Raw genomic sequence first — 19,709 nt, 5'->3', positions numbered from 1 at the left:
ACACTAAGGACAAGCACACAACTGCAAATGGACTAGACTTCAACATGGCATCAGCATGAGACTAAGGAAAGGAAAGAAAACTAATGCCTACTTCATTCCCTGCCTCCTCCAAGACTTGGGCTGTCATCCCATCCCTGGACCCTGAGTGGGCCTGAGTCCCAGGGCTGGACTGGGGATGGGTAGAGACAGCATAGCAGGGTGCCGAACATAGATATTCTTCTTAAACCTGTACAGTTTGGTTTGTCCTGTCTTGGACCAGAATCCCTAGTGAACCCAAATCCTACTGGCCTGACCCTTTGACTTTGAGAAACACAGAAAATCACCCAGACCCCAGGTCTCCTGGTGCTTGGGTCCCCAGCTCAAGACTCCTTCCTGAGAGTGCAGCCTCCTAGGCACCTCAGCAGGGGGTGGTGCCCCAGGTAGGCATGAGGCTAGAGGGGAGGGGTAAAGCTTCAGGGGGGACGAGGTGGTGAGATAGAAGGGCCTGGGTATTTGCTCAGGCAATTTCTACTCTAATTCACAGCCCAGGAGGTTGACTTTCCCTAAGGCTCTGGTTGCAGGTAGAACCAGAGTTGAGCATGAAGAAGTGCTGCCGCCTTGTGGACGTATCCTGTAACAACAGCTTGCCCACCAGTGCTGACTGGCACCTCAATTCAAAAGGCCTGTGGAGTTGCTAATGACAGCTGCCCTCAGGAAAGGTCCTGGGGTGGCTATTGCAGAAATGAATTCCAAACACAACTGACTTTCAAGAAGCTAATTTCAAACGCCAACTTTCATTGCACCCTTTTAGGAAAGGAAAAAAAAAGAAAAACCCAAATGCCTACACGACAAGGTGAGGACATGAGCTGAGAGCCTTTCTAGATGCCTCATAGTCACAGATGAGGTGAGCATCTGCCTTGAGGCCTCATAGACACACACGAATTGAGCAAGAGCATTGAGGCCTCTAGATAAACACAAGCTGAGCATCTGCCTAGAGGCCTTATAGTCAATCATGAGCTGAGCATCTGCCTAGAGGCCTTATAGTCAATCATGAGCTGAGCATCTGCCTAGAGGCCTTATAGTCAATCATGAGCTGACCATCTGCCTAGAGGCTTCTAGGCAGACCCGAATTGAGCATCTGCCTAGAAGCCTCATAGTCAAACATGTGGTCAGCATTTGCTTAGAGGTCCCATAACAAGAGATATGCTGTTTGTGTATGTCATAATTGAATCAGGTGGCTGTATACTGACCTGAAGCAAAAAGCTAGAGATTAAAGAAAAGTGAAAGAAAGAAAAGGAATGCCTATTTTCTTCCCTGCGAACTCCTAACTTGGGCTGCTAACCCATCCCTGGAGCCTGAGTAGGCCTGGGTCCCATGGCTAGACTAGATGGGGATGAGACAGCCAGGCAGGGTGTCCTTAATTGACCTCCCTTTTAAACCCATACTGTCTGAATTGGTTGGCTGGGAACAAGGTCCCCACGGCACCCAAAAGATGGTGGCTCAGTCCTGACCTTCAGGACCGTGGAAAATTCACCTCACTTCTCGATCTCCTCATGGTGTGGTCCCCAATTCTAGCCTTCTTCCTGAGATGCAGCCTCCTAGGCACCTCAGCAGGTTGCTGTGGCCCAGGCGGGGAGGTGTCTAAAGGGGAAGTTGGAGCTCTAGGGGGAAGAAGGAGTGAGACACAAGCCCTTGGGTATTTGCTCACACTTTCCACTGTAATTCACAGCCCAGGAAGCCAGTTTTTCTTAAGGATCTCTGTGCTCCAGGAACAACAGTTGGGCATGAAGAAATGCTGCTGTCTTGTGGACATTTCCTACAAATACAACTTGACCAGCAATGCTTCATTGCAAGTCCAGTTCACAAGACCAAGGGGCTTTTAATGAGAGCTGCCCTCAGGAAATGTCCTATGGTGGGTACTGCAGAAAAATTTCCAAACACATTCAACTTTCAAGAAGTCAATTAGGACATGTGAATTTCTTCAAATCCTTTATGGAAAAGAAAGAAGGAAAAAAAAACCCTCAAACAGCCACAGAACAAGATGTTCAGCATCGTAATTATTACAGGAGGAATGACAATCAAAACAATAACAAGGAATCAAACCCCACCAGTCAGAATGGATATCCTCAAAGGTCTACAAGCAGTAAAAGCAGAAAAGAGCCAGGACAGGATTGAACCCCACCACACGGTCGGTGGGGATGGACGTTGCCATCACCTGTAGAGAAGACAGTCTCCGCATGGCAGAAGATAAACCATTGAAGAGAGCAAAGCCTAGTATCTGACATCCACACCTGGGCCTATATCCCTGAGAAAACCATCATTCAAAAAGACACATGCACCCCAACATTCACTGTTGTACTCCTTAGTAGCCAAGACACAGAACCACAAATGTCCTCTGAAGGAACAAAGCTTATTGCAGATGTGGGACATAAACACATTGGCATTAGTCAGACACACACAAGCAGCACTGAAATTATGAAATTATGCACCACACGGACGGACCTTGGAGGATCATACACTAACTGTATTCAGCCAGGCAGGAAGAGAATAGCATATGATCTTCCTTCTAGGCAAATAAAAAAAGTGATATATACAAACTACTTTACAACACAAAAGAGACTCTGAAAATTTAAAGAGAAACAAGGAATTACCAAAAACAAACAACAACAAAAAAAGAATAAATAGCCAGGGATGAATTATGAATTAAGGACTAATGTATACACAGAAATCTGTATCTGTAAGAGATATTTCACAAGGATTATCTCCTTCCTTCCCTACCTTCCTTCCACATATACACTTAAATCTGTATCTCTACCATATACACCCAAAACCGTATCTGTAATAGATGATTCACAATGAATATCTCCTTCCTTCCACATGTACACAAATATGTACCTGATGAGATGGTTGGATGGCATCACCAACTTAATGGGCATGAGATTGAGCAAGCTCTGGGAGATGGTGAAGGACAGGGAAGCCTGGCATGCTGCAGTCCATGGTGTCTCAGAGTCAGACAGGACTGAGTGATTGAACAACAAAAAATAGATAATTCAAAGGATTATCTCCTTCCTCTTTTCTTCTACATATACAAAAAAAATCTGTATCTCTAATAGATACTAGGGGTTCCTTGGCGGCTCAAAGGTAAATAATATGATGGCAATGTGGAAGCCTACATTCAACTCCTGGATCCAAAAGATCTCCAGAAGGGAATGGCTACCCACTCCAGTTTTCATGCCTGGAGAATCCATGGAAAGAGGAACCTAGAGGGTTACAGTCCTTGGTGTCACATACAGTCAGAATGGATACTTCAGAAGGACATAATATTCAGCCCAGGGAGCTTGCTCAACCTTGTTCAATAATCTCTATGGCAAAAAATTTAAAAAAGAACAGATATGCTGTATGTCATAACTGAATCAGGAGCCTGTACACTGACAATAAGCACAAGACTGCAAAACAAATATAGGTCAACATTGTATCGGCATGAAATTAAAGAAAAGAGAAGACTATTGCCTATTTTATCCCCTCTGATCTCCCCGACTTGGGCTGCTTTCCAGTCCCTGGAATTCTGACCAGGCTTGGGTCCCCATGATTGGACTGGAGAGGGGTCAAGACAGTCATGGTGAGTACCTTTAATCGAGCCCCTCTTAAACCTGACTATCTGTTTTGCTCTGGCTGGGACCATAGACCCTAGTGCACCCAAAGGATGGTGGCTTGATCCTCTGGCCACAAGGACCTTGGAAAAGTCACCTAGCCTCCAGGTCTGCTGGTGCTGGGTCCCCAGCTGAAACCTCTTTCCAGAGTGCAGCCTCCTAGGCACCTCAGCAGAAAACAGTGTCCCACGTTGGGATGAGTCTGAAAGGAAGGGTGAAGCCTTGAGGGGAAGAAGCAGTGCGACACAAGGCCTTGGGTGTTTCTCAGGCACATCCCACTCTTATTCACAGCCCAGGAAGCCGACTTTCCTGAAGTCTCAGTTTGTCTGAAGAACCACAGTTGGACTGGGGGCTTCCCTGGTAGCTCAGCTGGTAAAGAATCTTCCTACAATGCAGGAGACCCTGATTTGATTCCTGGGTCGGGAAGATGCCCTGGAGAAGGGAAAGGCTCCCCACTCCAGTATTCTTGGGCTTCCCTGATAGCTCAGCTGGTAAAGAGTCCTCCTGCAATGCGGGAGGCCTGGGTTCAATCCCTGGGTTGAGCTAATCCCCTGGAGGAGGGCCTGGCACCCACTCCAGTATCCATGCCCGGAGAATCCCCATGGAAAGGGTAGCTTGGCGGGCTACAGTCCATGAGGTTGCAGAGTGGGACACGGCTGAGGGACTAAGCACAAGTTGGACATGAAATAGTGCTGCCGCCTCGTGGACATTTCCTGTAACTGCAGCTTAAACTCCTTGCTTACTGGCACCTCCCTTCACAAGGCCTGGGGGTTGCTAAGGACAGCTGCCCTCAGGAAAGGTCCTGGGCAGTTACTGCAGATATAAAGTCCAAACACAACTGACTTTCAAGACGCCAAATGCAACAGGTACATTTTCTTCTCACACTTTAAGGAAAAATAAAGAAGGAAAACAATCCCCAAAAGGACACAGGACGAGATGCTCAGCACCCCTAATTATTACATGAGGAATACCAATCAGAATAACAAGAAGAAATCTAATCACACTGGTCAGAATGGTCATACTAAGAAGTCTACAGATAAATGCAGTAGTGGGCTGGCATGAGATGTAACACCTCCTGCTCCCTGCCTGACTGTCTGTGGGGTTGACACTGGCAACGGCCACTGAAAGGACAGCCTCCCCAAGCAAGGAAAAAACTTTCAAAGGAGTCAAGCCTAGGATCTGACATACCCACACCTGGTCATATGTCCCATGAAAAACATGATTTCAAAAGACACATGCTCCCCAACATTCACTGCAGCACTACTTATGTTAGCTGAGACACAGACATGAGGAAATGTCTACCAACAGATTAAAGGTTAAAGAAGATGTGGTACACATATATAGTGGGCTATTCCTCATCCGTGAAAAGCCACCACTGAAATTATGACATTAAGTCATCGGTCACTAGAAGAATGGGCCTTGGAGGATCATACAATAAGTGAAGTCAGCTAGAGACAGAGGAAGATAAAATGATATGATATCCCTTAAAGGCAAAATTTTAAAAAATATACAAAGGAACTCATTTAAAACAAAATACTCGCTGAGAATTCAGTCACAATCAATCAGTCTCAAAAAAGTAGCAATAAATGGGCAGGGATAAAATCAGAGGTCCAGAATAACATATACACAGGAGTCTGTATCTGTAATGATACTCCCCCCTTCACGGATCACCGCCTTGCCGTGCCAAAGGGATTTGCATAACTCACTGAAGCCATGAGCCATGCCACCCAAGATGAATGGGTCATACCGGAGAGTTCTGACGAAACGTGATCCGCTGGAGGAGAGAATGGCGAACCACCCCAGTATACTTGCCGTGAGAAACTCATGAGCCTGCTGTTAAAAAATCTAGTGGATTCGATCTACTGGATCCACTAGATCCAGTAGAGCTATCCAAAACCATAAAGGCTGATGCCATTAAGGTGTTGCATTCAATACGTCAGCAAATCTGGAAGACCCAGCAGTGGCCACAGGACTGGAAAAGGTCAATCCTCACCCGATTCCCAAGAAGGGTGGTACCAAAGATGTGCTAACTATCAGACAGTTGCACTCATCTCCCAGGCTAGTAAGATCAATGCTTAAAATCTTGCATGCTAGGCTTCAGCATTATGTGAACCAAGGACTTCAAGATGTCCAACTGGGTTTAGGAGAAGAGGAACTAGACTATGGTCCTGGAGAACACTCCTGAAAGTCCCTTGGACAGCAAGGAGATCACACCAGTCTCTTAAGAGAAATCAGCCCTAAATACTTTTTGGAAGGAGTGATGCTGAAGCTCCAGAATTTTGGTCATCTTACACAAACAGCTGACTCATTGGAAAAGTCCCTGATGCTGGGAAAGATAGAGAGCAGAAGAGGGTGTCAGAGGATGAGATGGTTGGATGCAATCACCGGTGCAATGGATATGAATTTGGGCAAATTGGGAGATGGTCAGGGCCAAGGATGCCTGGCTTGCTGAGGTCCATGGGGTCGCAAAGAGTCGGCCATGAAAGAACTAAACTGACATTTCTCCAAAGAAGGCATACAGATGGCTAACAAACACATGAAAAGATGCTCAACATTACTCATTATCAGAGAAATGCAAATCAAAACCACAATGAGGTGCCATCTCATGCCAGTCAGAATGGCTGCTATCAAAAATTCCGCAAACAATAAATGCTGGAGAGGGTGGGGAGAAAAGGGAACCCTGATACACTGTTGGTGGGAATGCAAACTAGGACACCCACCATGGAAAACAGTGTGGAGATTCCTTAAAAAACTGGAAATAGAACTGCCATATGACCCAGCAACCCCACTGCTGGGCAAACACACTGAGGAAACCAGAATTGAGACACGTGTACCCCAATGTTCATCGCAGCACTGTTTACAATAGCCAGGACATGGAAGCAACCTAGATGTCCATCAGCAGACGAATGGATAATTCGTCTGTAATTCCATATACACCATGGAATATTACTCAACTATTAAAAAGAATGCATTTGAATCAGTTCTAATGAGGTGGATGAAACTGGAGCCTATTATACAGAGTGAAGTAAGTCAGAAAGAAAAACACCAGTATAGTATATTAATGCATATATATGGAATTTAGAAAGATGGTAATGATAACGCTATATTCGAGACAGCAAAAGAGACACAGGTGTAAAAAACAGACTTTTGGACTCTGTGGGAGAAGGTGAGGGTGGGATGATTTGAGAGAATAGCACTAAAACATGTATGTTATCATATGTGAAATAGATCACCAGTCCAGGTTCGATGCATGAGACAGGGTGCTCAGGGCTGGTGCACTGGGATGACCCTGAGGGATGGGATGGGGAGGGAGGTGGGAGGGGGGTTCAGGATGGGGAGCACATGTATACTCATGGCTGATTCATGTGAATGTATGGCAAAAACCACCACAATATTGTAATTAGCTTCCAATTAAAATAATTAAATTTACAAAAAAAATTAAAAGAATTGTCATCTTCACACACACACAAAAAGAGTGAGCCGTGACTAGGCAACTGAACAACAATGATACCACAAGGATTATCCTCTCCTCACTCTCTTCCTTTTAAATACACACAGAAACCTGTATCTCTAACATATACAAAGAAATCTATCTCTGTCAGTGTTATAACTGTCTGTTGTAGATAATTCACAAGGATTATCTCCTCCCTTCCTTTCTTCCACAAACACAAAAAAATCTGTATATCTAACAGATAATCCAGAAGGACATGGAAAGTTCGCTCAGCAGAGTGAACTTTGCTCATCCTTCTGAAATAACTTATGGCAAAATAATCCCCCCCAAAAGTGATTGTCTATATGTATGTGTCATCATTGAATCAGGTGGCTGTTACTGACAAGAAGTGCAGAACTGGAGATTAAAGAAAAGTAAAAGATCATCCAAAAAGCAAGAGAGTTCCAGAAAAACATCTACTTCTGCTTCATTGACTATGCCAAAGTCTTTGACTGTGTGGATCACAACAAACTGTGGAAAATTCTTCAAAAGATGGGAATACCAGACCACCTGACCTGCCTCCTGAGAAATCTGTATGCAGGTCAGGAAGCAACAGTTAGAGCTGGACATGGAACAACAGACTGGTTCCAAATTGGGAAAGGAGTACAAGGCTGTATATTGTCACCCTGCTTCTTTAACTTATATACAGAGTACATCATGAGAAACACAGGACTGGATGAAGCACAAGCTGGAATCAAGATTATCAGGAGAAATATCTAACCTCAGAGATGCAGATGACACCACCTTTATGGCAGAAAGCGAAGAAGAACCAAAGAGCCTCTTGATGAAAGTAAAAGAGGAGAGTGAAAGAGCTGGCTTAAAACTCATCATTCATAAAACAAAGATCATGGGATCTGGTCCCATCACTTCATGGCAAATAGATGGTGAAGCGATGGAAACAGTGAGAGACTTTATTTTTGGGGGGATCCAAAATGACTGCAGATGGTGACTGTAGCCATGAAATTAAAAGATGCTTGCTCCTTGGAAGAAAAGTTATGACTAACCTAGAGAGCATATTAAAAAGCAGAGACATTCCTTTGCCAACAAAGGTCCGTCTAGTCAAAGCTATGGTTTTCCCAGTGGTCATGTATGGTTGTGAGAGTTGGACTATAAAGAAAGCTGAGTGTTGAAAAATTGATGCTTTTGAACTGTGGTGTTGGAGAAGACTCTTGAGAGTCCCTGGGACTGCAAGAAGATCCAATCAGTCCATCCTAAAGGAAATCAGTCCTGAATATTCATTGGAAGGACTGATGCTGAAGCTGAAACTCCAATACTTTGGCCACCTGATGTGAAGAACTGACTCATTTGAAAAGACCCCGATGCTGGGAAAGATTGAAGGTGGGAGGAGAAGGGGATGACAGAGGATGAGATGGTTGGATGGCATCACCGACTCAACGGACATGAGTTTGAGTAACTCCAGGAATTGGTGAAGGACAGGGAGGCCTGGCATGCTGCAGTCCCTGGGGTCACAAAGAGTCAGACATGACTGACTGAACTGAAAAGAAGGAAAAGGAAGGCCCATTCGTTCCCTCCAACCTCCCTGACTTGGGCTGCAATCCCTTCCCTGGCCCCTGAGCAGGCGTGGGTGCCCATGCTGGACTGGATGGGTCAGAGACTGCGGGCAGGGTGCTGGTAATAGAGCCCCCCCAAACCCGTACTGTCTGGTTTGCTTGGCTGGGAACAGTCCCAGGGCACCTAAAGGATGGCAGCCCAACCCTCTGACCTCCAGGACCTTGGAAAGTAACCTAACTCTAGGTCTCCTGGTGCTCTGGTGCCCAATTCAAGCCACCTTCCTGAGAGTAGAGCCTCCTGGGCCCCTCAGCAGGGTGCTTTGGCCCAGGCTTGGGGGGGGGGGGGCTAAAAGGGAAGGGGGTGCTTTAGAGGGAGAAGTACTGAGACCACATCCTTGTGTGTTTCCTCAGGCACTTTCCACTATAATTCATAGCCCAGGAAGCTGATTTTCCCTAAGGACCTCCTTGCAAGGGAAATAAGAGTTGGGCATGCAGAATTGCTATTGCCTGTGGACACTTCCTGTAATTACAACTTGACCAGCAGTGCGCACTTGCACCTCCAACTCACAATTCTTGGGGGGCTGTAATGACAAGTTGCCCTCAGGAGAGGGCTTGGGCAGGTGTTGCAGAAATACAGTCCAAACAGAATCGACATTCAAACAGCCACCATGACAGGTAAAGATCCTAAATTCTTTATGGGAATAAAACCCCAAACCACCACAGGACATGATGATCAGTGAGGGGCATGACAATCGAAACAACAAGAAATCAATCCCATCAGTCAGAACGGACATCGCCACATGTCTACAAACAGTAAATGCAGGAGAGAGCCAGGAGATGGTTCAACCCCACTACATGGTTGGTGAGAATGGACATTGCCAACAGCCCTTAGAAAAGACAGTTTTCACATGCCAAAGGAAAAAAAGACCTTTGGGACAAGCTAAACCTAGTATTGTCATTCCTCCTGTAGCAATTAGATGCTGAACGGCCTGTCCTGTGGCCATTTTTTCTTTTTTTTTCCTTAAAGAATTTGAGGAAAGTTACCTGTCGCAATTGGCTCCTTGACTCAGTTGTGTTTGGAATTTATTTCTGCAATACCCGCCCAGGACCTTTCCTGAGGGCAGCTGTCATTAGCAGCCCCATAGGCCTTGTGAATGGAGGTACCAGTAAGCACAGGTGTACAAGTTGTAGTTACAGGAAATGTCCACAAGGTGGCAGCACTTCTTCACGCCCAACTCTGGTCCTCAGGCAACCAGAGACTTAAGGAGAGTCGGTCTCCTGGCCTGTGATTTAAGAGCGGAATGTGCCTGAGGCTTGTGTCTCACTCCTTCTAAGCTTCTCCCCTCCCCTGCAGACTCATCCCAAACTTGGCTACAGCCCCTGGTGAGGGGCCTAGAAGGCTGCACTCCCTTCAAAGGGCCTTGAATTAAGGACCCCAGAAACTTTGTTTGATAACCTCTATGGCTAAGAAGTGAAAAAGAACAGATATGCTGTATGTATCTGTCATAACAGAATCAGGAGCCCTTACACTGACAAACACAAAACTGCAAATCAAATACAGGTAAACATTGTGCAGGCATGAGATTAAAGAAAAGAAAAAAGAAAGGTCTATCTTATTCCCTCTGATCTCCCTGACTCGGCTTGCCAAATCTGGAACCTGACTAGACTTGAGTCCCATGACTGGGCAGGAGAGAGGTTGAGACAGTCGGACTGGGTGCCCTTAACCGAGGCTGCTCTTAAACCTGTAGCATCTGGTTTAGAGGTAGTAACTACATCTACAAGTTGTAGTTACAGGTTTGTCCCTGGCTGGGACCATAGAGCCTAGTGCACCCAAAGGATGACGGCTCGACCCTTTAGCCACAAGGAACTTGATAAAGTCACCTATCAACCAAGTTCCCTGGTGCTGGGGTCCCCAGCTGAAGCCTCCTTCCTGAGAGTGCAGCCTCCTAGGCACCTCAGCGGGGAGCAGTGCCCCAGGTTGGGATGAGTCTGAAAGGGAGGGGTGAAGCCTTAAGGGGAAGAAGTAGTGAGGCAAGTTCTTGCGTGTTTGCTCAGGCACATTCTACTCTCAGTCACAGCCCTGGAAGCCAACTTTTCCAAAGGCTCAGAGTGCATGAAGAACCAGTTGGACATGAAACAGTGCTGCCGCCTGGTGGCCACTTTCTATAATAACACCATGAAGAGCGGTGCTGCCGGACATTTAATATTCACAAGGATCTAGGGGCTATAAAAAATTAAACACATGCCCTCAAGAAATGTCTTATGGGTGGTCATGAAAAAAGAATTCAAAACAAGGTAGGCATTAAAGAAGCCAATGTCAAGATGTAAGTTTAACTCATACCCTTTAAAAAAAAATCACATGAAATTATGTCAACATCACTAAACATTAGAGAAATGCAAATCTAAACTACAGCAAGGTATCACATCACACTGGTCAGAATGGCCATTGCCAAACACTCTACAAACAGTAAGTGCTAGAGAGGGTGTGCAGACAAGGGAACCCTCCTCTACTGATGTTTGGGATGGAAATTGTAACAGCCACTGTGGAGGACAACATGAGGGTTCCTTCAGACATGAAAATGAGAAGTAAATTAGAAAACTCCCTAAGACCAAACACAAAATAAGCTCCAAGTAGTATAAATGTCTAACGGTAATGATGGATACTATGAAATTCTTGAGGAAAATATAAATAGGACATGATTTGAGATAAAATGCAGCAAGTCTGCTGTGGCTCTACCTCTCAGAATAATGAAAATTAAACCACAGATCAGAAAATGGGGCCTCATTAACCTGAAAACCATTTGCCTACAAAGGAAACCCTAACCGTAAGACAAGCACAACCCTCAGAACAGGGGAGATTTGCAACCAAAGACACCCACAGGGAATTCATCTCCAAAATATACAAACAGCTCGTGCAACTCAGTATTAAGAATAAATACAACCCAAGATCAAAATGGGCCAAAGATTGAAATGGGTATTTCTCTAAGGAAGGCCTACAGATTGCAGTTAGGCACATGAAAAGATACTCAGCATCATTAATTATTCTTTCTTTCTCTTTAGTCACTAAATCATGTCCGACTCTTGTGACCACATGGACTGTAGCATGCCAGGCGCCTCTGTCCATGGGATTCTCCAGGCAAGAACACTGGAGTGGGTTGCCATTTTCTTCTCCAGGGGATCTTCCTGACACAGGGATCAAACCCAGGTCTCCTGCACCACAGGCAGACTTTTTACCAACTGAACTACAAGGGAAGCCCTAAAGTGAAATTTGCTCAGTCGTGTCCAACTCTTTGTGACCCCATTGACTATACAGCCCATGGAATTCTCCAGGCCAGAATACCCCAACCCAGGGATCAAATCCAGGTCTCCTGCATTGCAGGCAGATTCTTTACCAGCTGAGCCCCAAGGAAAGCCCAAGAATACTGGAGTGGATAGCCTATCCCTTCTCCAGCAGATCTTCCTGACCCAGGAATCGAACCAGGGTTTCCTGCATTGCAGGTGGATTCTTTACCAACTGAGCTTTTATTAGAGAGACACAAATCAAAAGTCCAAAGAGCTCAGCACTCACATTGGTTAGAATGGCCATTTCAAAACATCTTAAAGAATAAATGTGAGGACTTCCCTGGTGGTGTAGTGATTAAGAACCAGCCTGCAAATGCAGGAGACACGGGTTCGATCCCTGGTCTGAGAAGATTCCACATATGTGGGACAACTAAGCCCATGAACCAAAACTGTTGAGCCTTGAACCACAACTATTGAGTCCTCGCAAGGCAACTCCTGAAGCCTGGTGCTCTAGAGCCCACATTCTGCAACCAGAAGCCACCACAACGAGAAGCTGCACCGTGAAACTAGAGAGTAGCCTCCGCTTGCTGCACATAGAGAAAACCTACGCTCAGCAACCAAGACTCAGTGCAACCAAAGATAAATGAATAAATTATTTTAAAAAGAATAAATGCTAGGGGCATATGGAGACAAGGGAACCATCCTGCACTGTTGATCGCAATGTACATAGGTTCATCCAGTAGGGAGAACACATGGAGGTTCATATAAAAAATAACATACAAGTGTTTCAGGACCCAGAAATCCCATGTCTGGGCATACATCTGGAAAAAATAAAAATTTTAAAAGTTACAGGAACCCCTGCAATCTTGGCCCCACGAGGTACAACAGCCAAGTCTGGGAAGCAAGCTAATTGATAAAATTACAGATGAATGGATACACAATGGGGTACATACACACAGTGCAATATTTCTCAACCAAAAAGAAGTAGGAAATAATCGCAAGTCCAGCCACAGAAAAGAAGATCAAGGCGATCATTTCAAGTGAAGTAAGGGAGACAGGGACAGACAAGTATCATATAACACTCCTAGATGTAATCTAAAAATGGATGCAAATGAACTTCTTTACAAAAGAGAAAGATACACAGACTTAGAATCTAAGAAACTTATGGTTACTAAAAAAGAAATGTGGAGGGGGCAGGGAGTAATTATCTGGTTCAGATCAACATATGCACATTAAAACAGGTGTTACTGTTTAGTCGCTCAGTCACGTCTGACCCTGTGTGACCCCGTGGACTGCAGCCCATCAGGCTCCTCTGTCCATGGGATTTCCCAGGCAAGAATGCTGGAGTGGGTTGCCATTTCCTCCACCAGGGGAGCTTTCTGACACAGGGATCGAACCCATGTCTCCTGCAAGTCTCCCGCACTGCAGGTGGATTCTTTATCACTGAGCCAGCAGGGAAGTCATAAAACAGGTGCTGAAGGGCTCCTAATAGTCACAAGTCCAACAGGGCTTCACATGACACCTGCCCTGAAGAGATGTCCTGGGGAAAACCATTGCAGAAGAATTTCAAACAGGGCCAAGTTTCAAGAAGCCCATTTCAAGAGGTAAATTGTACTCACAAGGTGTAAAATAATAAAAGCATATGTGAAGATACTCCACAATAATTATTAAATCAATGCCAATCAAAACTTCAATAAGCTATCACCTTACACTAGTCACAATGGCCATCATCAAAAAGATCTACAAAGAATAAAAACTGTAGAGAATGTACAGAAAATAGAATCTTCCTACAACCTTGGTGGGAATGTAACTGCTGAAGCCATGATGGAAAACAGCATGGAGGTTCCTTGAAACATTTAACACAGAGATATCATATGATCCTGCAATCCCATTCCTGGGCTTAGATCCAAAGAAAATCATCATTCAAAAGGACATATGCACCTCGATTTTCAGGGCAGCACTATTTACAATAACCAAGTCTTAGAATCCACCAAAATGACCATTGACACAAATATGAAGACTACATTGTACATCTATACACTAAAATACTACTCAGCCTTAAAACAGAATGAAATAATCATATTGGCACCAGCATGGATGAACCAAGATATTATAATTCTATGTGAGATAAGCCAAAGACAAAATGACAAACATCCTAAGATATCATGTACAGTTAGAATATATAAATTCATACCATTGAACTAATGTACAAAACAGAAACAGCCTGGGAAAACCAATTCTGATTATCAAAAGAAAGTTAGAAGGGAGGGATAAATTAAGAGTTTGGGATGAACATATACACATGAATATATGTCAAGTTGATAATGAAAAAGGACCTACTGAATAGAACACGGAACTCTCCTGAACATACTGTAATAACATATATTAAAAAAAACAGAAAAAGAATATATATACATCCATGTATAACTGAATCAAGTTCATGTACATGTAAAACTAAATATGGGAAATCAACTCTACTTCAATATAAAATAACAATTCAATTACAAGCTAAATTACCTTGGCTCGGTCTAGGGGAAACCAGACAGTTGTACCCCATGAATTAGCATGTGATATGCTGATATTAATATGATACCAGCAAAGGTTTTCACTCAGCAGAACACAGAGCAGCAACCCACTCAAAGGTGCCTGAGCTCATGTGAACACGACAAGGTGAAGAGAAGGAAAAGGACCACAGGTTAATCAGGGCAACGCCCTCAATTCAGACGCTGGGAATCTCCGAGGAGACAGGACACACTGCGGGTAAAGAGCAGATACGTGATCTCTGTGTACACAGGGTCCTGACCCACGTGGATGGGGTGAGACCCACACATTCCCCAGACCCTGCACCTGGGGACACACTTCTACAGTCTCCAAGGTGACACCACCTCCCTAGATCCTGCACCTGGGGTTGCATGACCCTTGGTTAGGACACCAGGTCTCTGCTGGTTGGGCCCCTAAAGTGGAAATGAGTGGGCTCCTGTTAACTCCTGGTATGGTAGAAAGAAGTGTAGGGTCTGTCTCCTCCCCCCACTAATGTTTTAGAGAAGTCCTCCTGTTTTCACTGTGGTTCTGTGTGATTTTTTGCTGGTTTGAAAGTTCATGCTAGAGGTGAACACACTCCCTTGCTTCTGGCAGGCTCTGTCTTTCTTGTCCCGCTGAGGTGCTGAGAAAACAGGAGAGCTGGGCTGAGAGACGCGGGGCAGCTCTGTTCTCTTCGGAGGAGAGAGTCGACGGGAAGGAGACCAGAGCAGCAACCTCACCTGCTGCCCATTGACTTTCTGCCTGATCCCTGTGCCCTGGAATCAATTCACCAGGTGAACCTGCCTCCCTACTCAACCCGAATGTGCTGGAAAATTGGAATGATTACCAGGTAGCCCACCTGAGGGGTCGCCAGGCGCCCCAGGGAGGTGAACCTGGCAGGGGACAGACTAGGAGCCCTACCGCAGCGCTGACCCCGGGAGGGCCGTGGAGCCCCACTCAGAGGAGAGCACGGCTACCCAGAGAAGCCCACCTCAGCCCCAGAGCCCAGACATCTGAGCACCAACATTCAGATGCAGGCACAGAGTTTTCCAGGACAGAGGCCAGGCCAGGTCTCTACCCGGGTCTCCATGTCCTAGTGCGCAGAGTACAAGGTCAGGTCTAAGTGTTCTCATCACAGAAAGTACACAGTCTCATCCAATCATAATCAGTGTAGACCAGACTTTGTTCAGTCGCTCTATTTTCTATATGAAGTAAAGGAAATCCTACCACTTTCATACATGAAATATGCACTTCCTTGCTCATATATGAAATACAGAAAATTCTACCACTTTCATAGTTGAAATATGCAGCTCTCCTTTCATATATAAGATATAGAAAATTTTACTTTTCAATATGTGCCTCTGTTTTCATATATGAAATACAGAAAATTCAACCACTTTCATATATGATATATGGGCCTCTATTTTCACATATGAAATATAGAAAATTCCCTTTTCAGAGATGAAATATGCATAATTTCATGTATGAAATGTAAAAAATAGTAATATAATGCCATTTTCAGCAACATGGACCTAGAGATTATTCTACTAAGTGAAGTCAGAAAGACAATGACAAATACCATATGATTTCACTTCTATGTGGAATCTAACATATGATGTAAATGAATTTATCTGTGAAACAGAAACCGACTCACTGATATAGAGGACTAATGGTTATCAGTGCAGAGAGGGAGGTGGGAGGGGCAAGACAGGGTAGGGGAAAAGGCGTTGCACATTACTCTCTGTAAAGTAAACAAGCTACTATGGCGTGGTATACAGCAGAGTGAGATAAAGTGATGCCTTTAAATAGAGTATATTCCATAAAAACATTGAGTCACTATGTTGTACACCCAAAACAAATATAGGAATGTAAATCAACTGTACTTCAGTTTAAAAATATTGTTGATGGCTAGCTACAAACACAAAAAATAATCAACAATAAAAAAGTTAGCAAAATAAAACTGGGGTATTTTTAAAAATAGAAGATTCCATCCATCAAGAAGTTAATTTTGATGAGATTTAAAATAACCATATAAAGTAGTTTAGTCTCTTAAATTTGCTTCACAACGAACTAATTAGTCAAGCCAATTAATCTAACTGCAGAATAAATATGGTTTTTTGAAAGTTGCTTTTTTCAGTGTTCTCTAACAAACACTTTATATAATGTTATTTTTGATGCCTACATATTGATTTCAGTTCACAGTGTCATATAAATAAAAGTCACTTAGCAATCTTCTGGTTTCAAATTAAGACTTTCATATGTATTAAGATGTAAGACAGTATACTTGATTTAGAAGAGTTATTTTAAGTCTTTAAAAGCATTACTCAAAAGGCACAATGATTTTCATTCTGGTTCCTGGGCTGGTATTTGCAAATCTACTAAATCAAAAGCTTTGGAACTGCTGTCTGACAATTTGAGTTCATAAGCCCTCTAGGCAATTCTGAAGCACTGAAGCACGCTGAAGTTTGAGAACTATTGCCCTAGAAATCCAGGCAAGGCTCACATTTTACTGAGCCCAAGTTGTAAGACTTAGTATCATTATAAATTAAAGTAAGTTTTTGATTATTTTGGTTAAAGAACAATGGCAACTGTGTTCACTCTACAAATGTAAATACCTATATTTTCATACATAAAATATAAAAAATTCTAATTTCATATGTGAACTATGCAGTGGTATTTTCATATATGAAATATAGAAATTCCATTTTCACATGTGAAATATGCACCTATATTTTCTATATGAAATATAGAAAACTCAATTTTCATACGGAAATACACACATATTTTCATATGTGAAATATAGAAAATTCTATTTTCATACATGAAATATGCACCTATATATTCATACATGAAATACAGAAATATAGACCTGGGTTTGATCTCTGGGTCAGGAAATTCTCCTGGAGAAGGGAATGTCTACCCACTCCAGTAATTTTGCCTGGAGAATTCACTGGACAGAGGAGCCTGGCGGACTACACTTTCTCCCTGTGAGGAAAGCTATGACCAACCCAGACAGCGTTTTAAAAAGCAGAGACATCACTTTGCCGACAAAGGTCTTTGTAGTCAAAGCTAACAGCCAAGACAGGGAAGCAGGCTAATTATAGAAGCACATATGAATGGATACAGGAGGCGGGGTACATATACACAATGCAACATACCTCAACCATACAAAGTAGGATATAATGCAAAGTCCAGACACAGAAAAGGAAGTAGATGTGGTCATTCCAAGAGAAGTAAGGAAGGCAGGGAGATACCAGTATCACATGATATCACTTCTAGGTGTAATCTGAAAATGGATACAAATGAACATCTTTCAAAAAGAGACACAGCCTCAAAGACTTAGAAGGGAAACTTCCAGTCACCAAGAATGTAAGATGTGGGGCAGGGAGAAATGAGCTGCTTCAGACTAACATATGCACACAACCATTTCTAAAGTAAGACTCCAGGACCCACTGTGTAACACAAGGAATCTTATACAACACTATGTAAGTACCTATATGGAAAAAGAACCCCCCAAAAAACACGTATACATCTGTGTGGAAGTGAACCAGTTGCAGGACATTGAAATGGAAAAACAAACCAAAAAAAAAAAAAAAACAAAGGGAAAAACCAACACGATTTTGATTCACCTATATACTCTAGTTCAAATAATAGATTAAAAACAGAAAAAATGGGAAAAAATGCTAACTCTATTCCCTCCAGGCAATAGTGACCTGGGCTGGTGTCACATACCTGGAGCCAGAGTGGCTTGCATCCCAAGGCTGGAGAGTGGGGCCGAGGGAGCAGGGAGCATGCGGCAGGCAGCGTACCTCCAAACTGGACCTGGAGTATTCTTCCCTCTGCAGAGGCCCTAACATCCAGATACAGCCAGCAGAAATTAAGGCCTTGGCGTCAACATACACACATTAACACGTGTCAGACAGATGGTCCAGAAGAAGCTACCGAAAAGCAGAGGGAAGTTTGCTGAACACATTGTAATCACCTAAACGTGAAAAGGACCTGAAAGAGAACAGATAAGCAGCTATGTATAACTGAATCGAGTTCATGTGCACCCGAAACAATCATCAGAAATCAACTACAGTGCTCGCTTCGGCAGCATGTACGCTAAAATTGGAACGATACAGAGAAGATTAGCATGGCCCCTGTGCAAGGATGACACGAAAATTCGTGAAGCGTTCCATATTTTTTAAAAGAATGAAACTAGAACACTTTCTAACACCATACACAAAAATAAACTCAAAATGGATTAAAGATCTAAATGTAAGACCAGAGACTATAAAACTCCTAGAGGAGAACATAGGCAAAACACTCTCCGACATAAATCACAGCAGGATCCTCTATGACCCACCTCCCAGAATATTGGAAATAAAAGCAAAAATAAACAAATGGGACCTAATGAAACTTAAAAGCTTTTGCACAACAAAGGAAACTATAAGCAAGGTGAAAGACAGCCCTCAGATTGGGAGAAAATAATAGCAAACGAAGCAACAGACAAAGGATTAATCTCAAAACTATACAAGCAACTCCTGCAGCTCAATTCCAGAAAAATAAGTGATTCAATCAAAAAATGGGCCAAAGAACTAAACAGACATTTCTCCAAAGAAGACATACAGATGGCTAACAAACACATGAAAAGATGCTCAACATCACTCATTATCAGAGAAATGCAAATCAAAACCACAATGAGGTACCATTACATGCCAGTCAGGATGGCTGCTATCCAAAAGTCTACAAGCAATAAATGCTGGAGAGGGTGTGGAGAAAAGGGAACCCTCTTACACTGTTGGTGGGAATGCAAACTAGTACAGCCCCTATGGAGAACAGTGTGGGGATTCTTTAAAAAACTGGAAACAGAACTGCCATATGACCCAGCAATCCCACTTCTGGGCATACACCCCGAGGAAACCAGATCTGAAAAAGACATGTGTACCCTAATGTTCATCGCAGCACTGTTTATAATAGTCAGGACAGGGAAGCAACCTAGATGCCCATCAGCAGACGAATGGATGAGGAAGCTGTGGTACATATACACCATGGAATATTACTCAGCCATTAAAAAGAATTCATTTGAATCAGTTCTAATGAGATGGATGAAACTGGAGCCCATTATACAGAGTGAAGTAAGCCAGAAAGATAAAGACCAATACAGTATACTAACACATATATATGGAATTTAGAAAGATGGTAACAATAACCCGATATGCAAAACAGAAAAAGAGACTCAGATGTATAGAACAGACTTTTGGACTCTGTGGGAGAAGGCGAGGGTGGGATGTT

At 43.5% G+C, this 19,709-nt stretch overlaps 1 non-coding gene across 1 annotated transcript; it reads left to right on the top strand.

Moving 5' to 3' along the window:
* The first annotated feature begins 18,512 nt into the window (after window positions 1-18,512).
* Window positions 18,513-18,619, top strand: LOC139038892 (U6 spliceosomal RNA). Its single transcript, XR_011492024.1, has one exon. It is a non-coding gene; the product is annotated as a U6 spliceosomal RNA (small nuclear RNA).
* Window positions 18,620-19,709: the final 1,090 nt, after the last annotated feature.

Source organism: Odocoileus virginianus, chromosome 16, assembly GCF_023699985.2.
Source record: "Odocoileus virginianus isolate 20LAN1187 ecotype Illinois chromosome 16, Ovbor_1.2, whole genome shotgun sequence".
Taxonomy (NCBI): Eukaryota; Metazoa; Chordata; class Mammalia; order Artiodactyla; family Cervidae; genus Odocoileus; species Odocoileus virginianus.
Note: the sequence above shows the minus strand (reverse complement) of the source record. Positions and strands in the feature narration are given on the sequence as shown.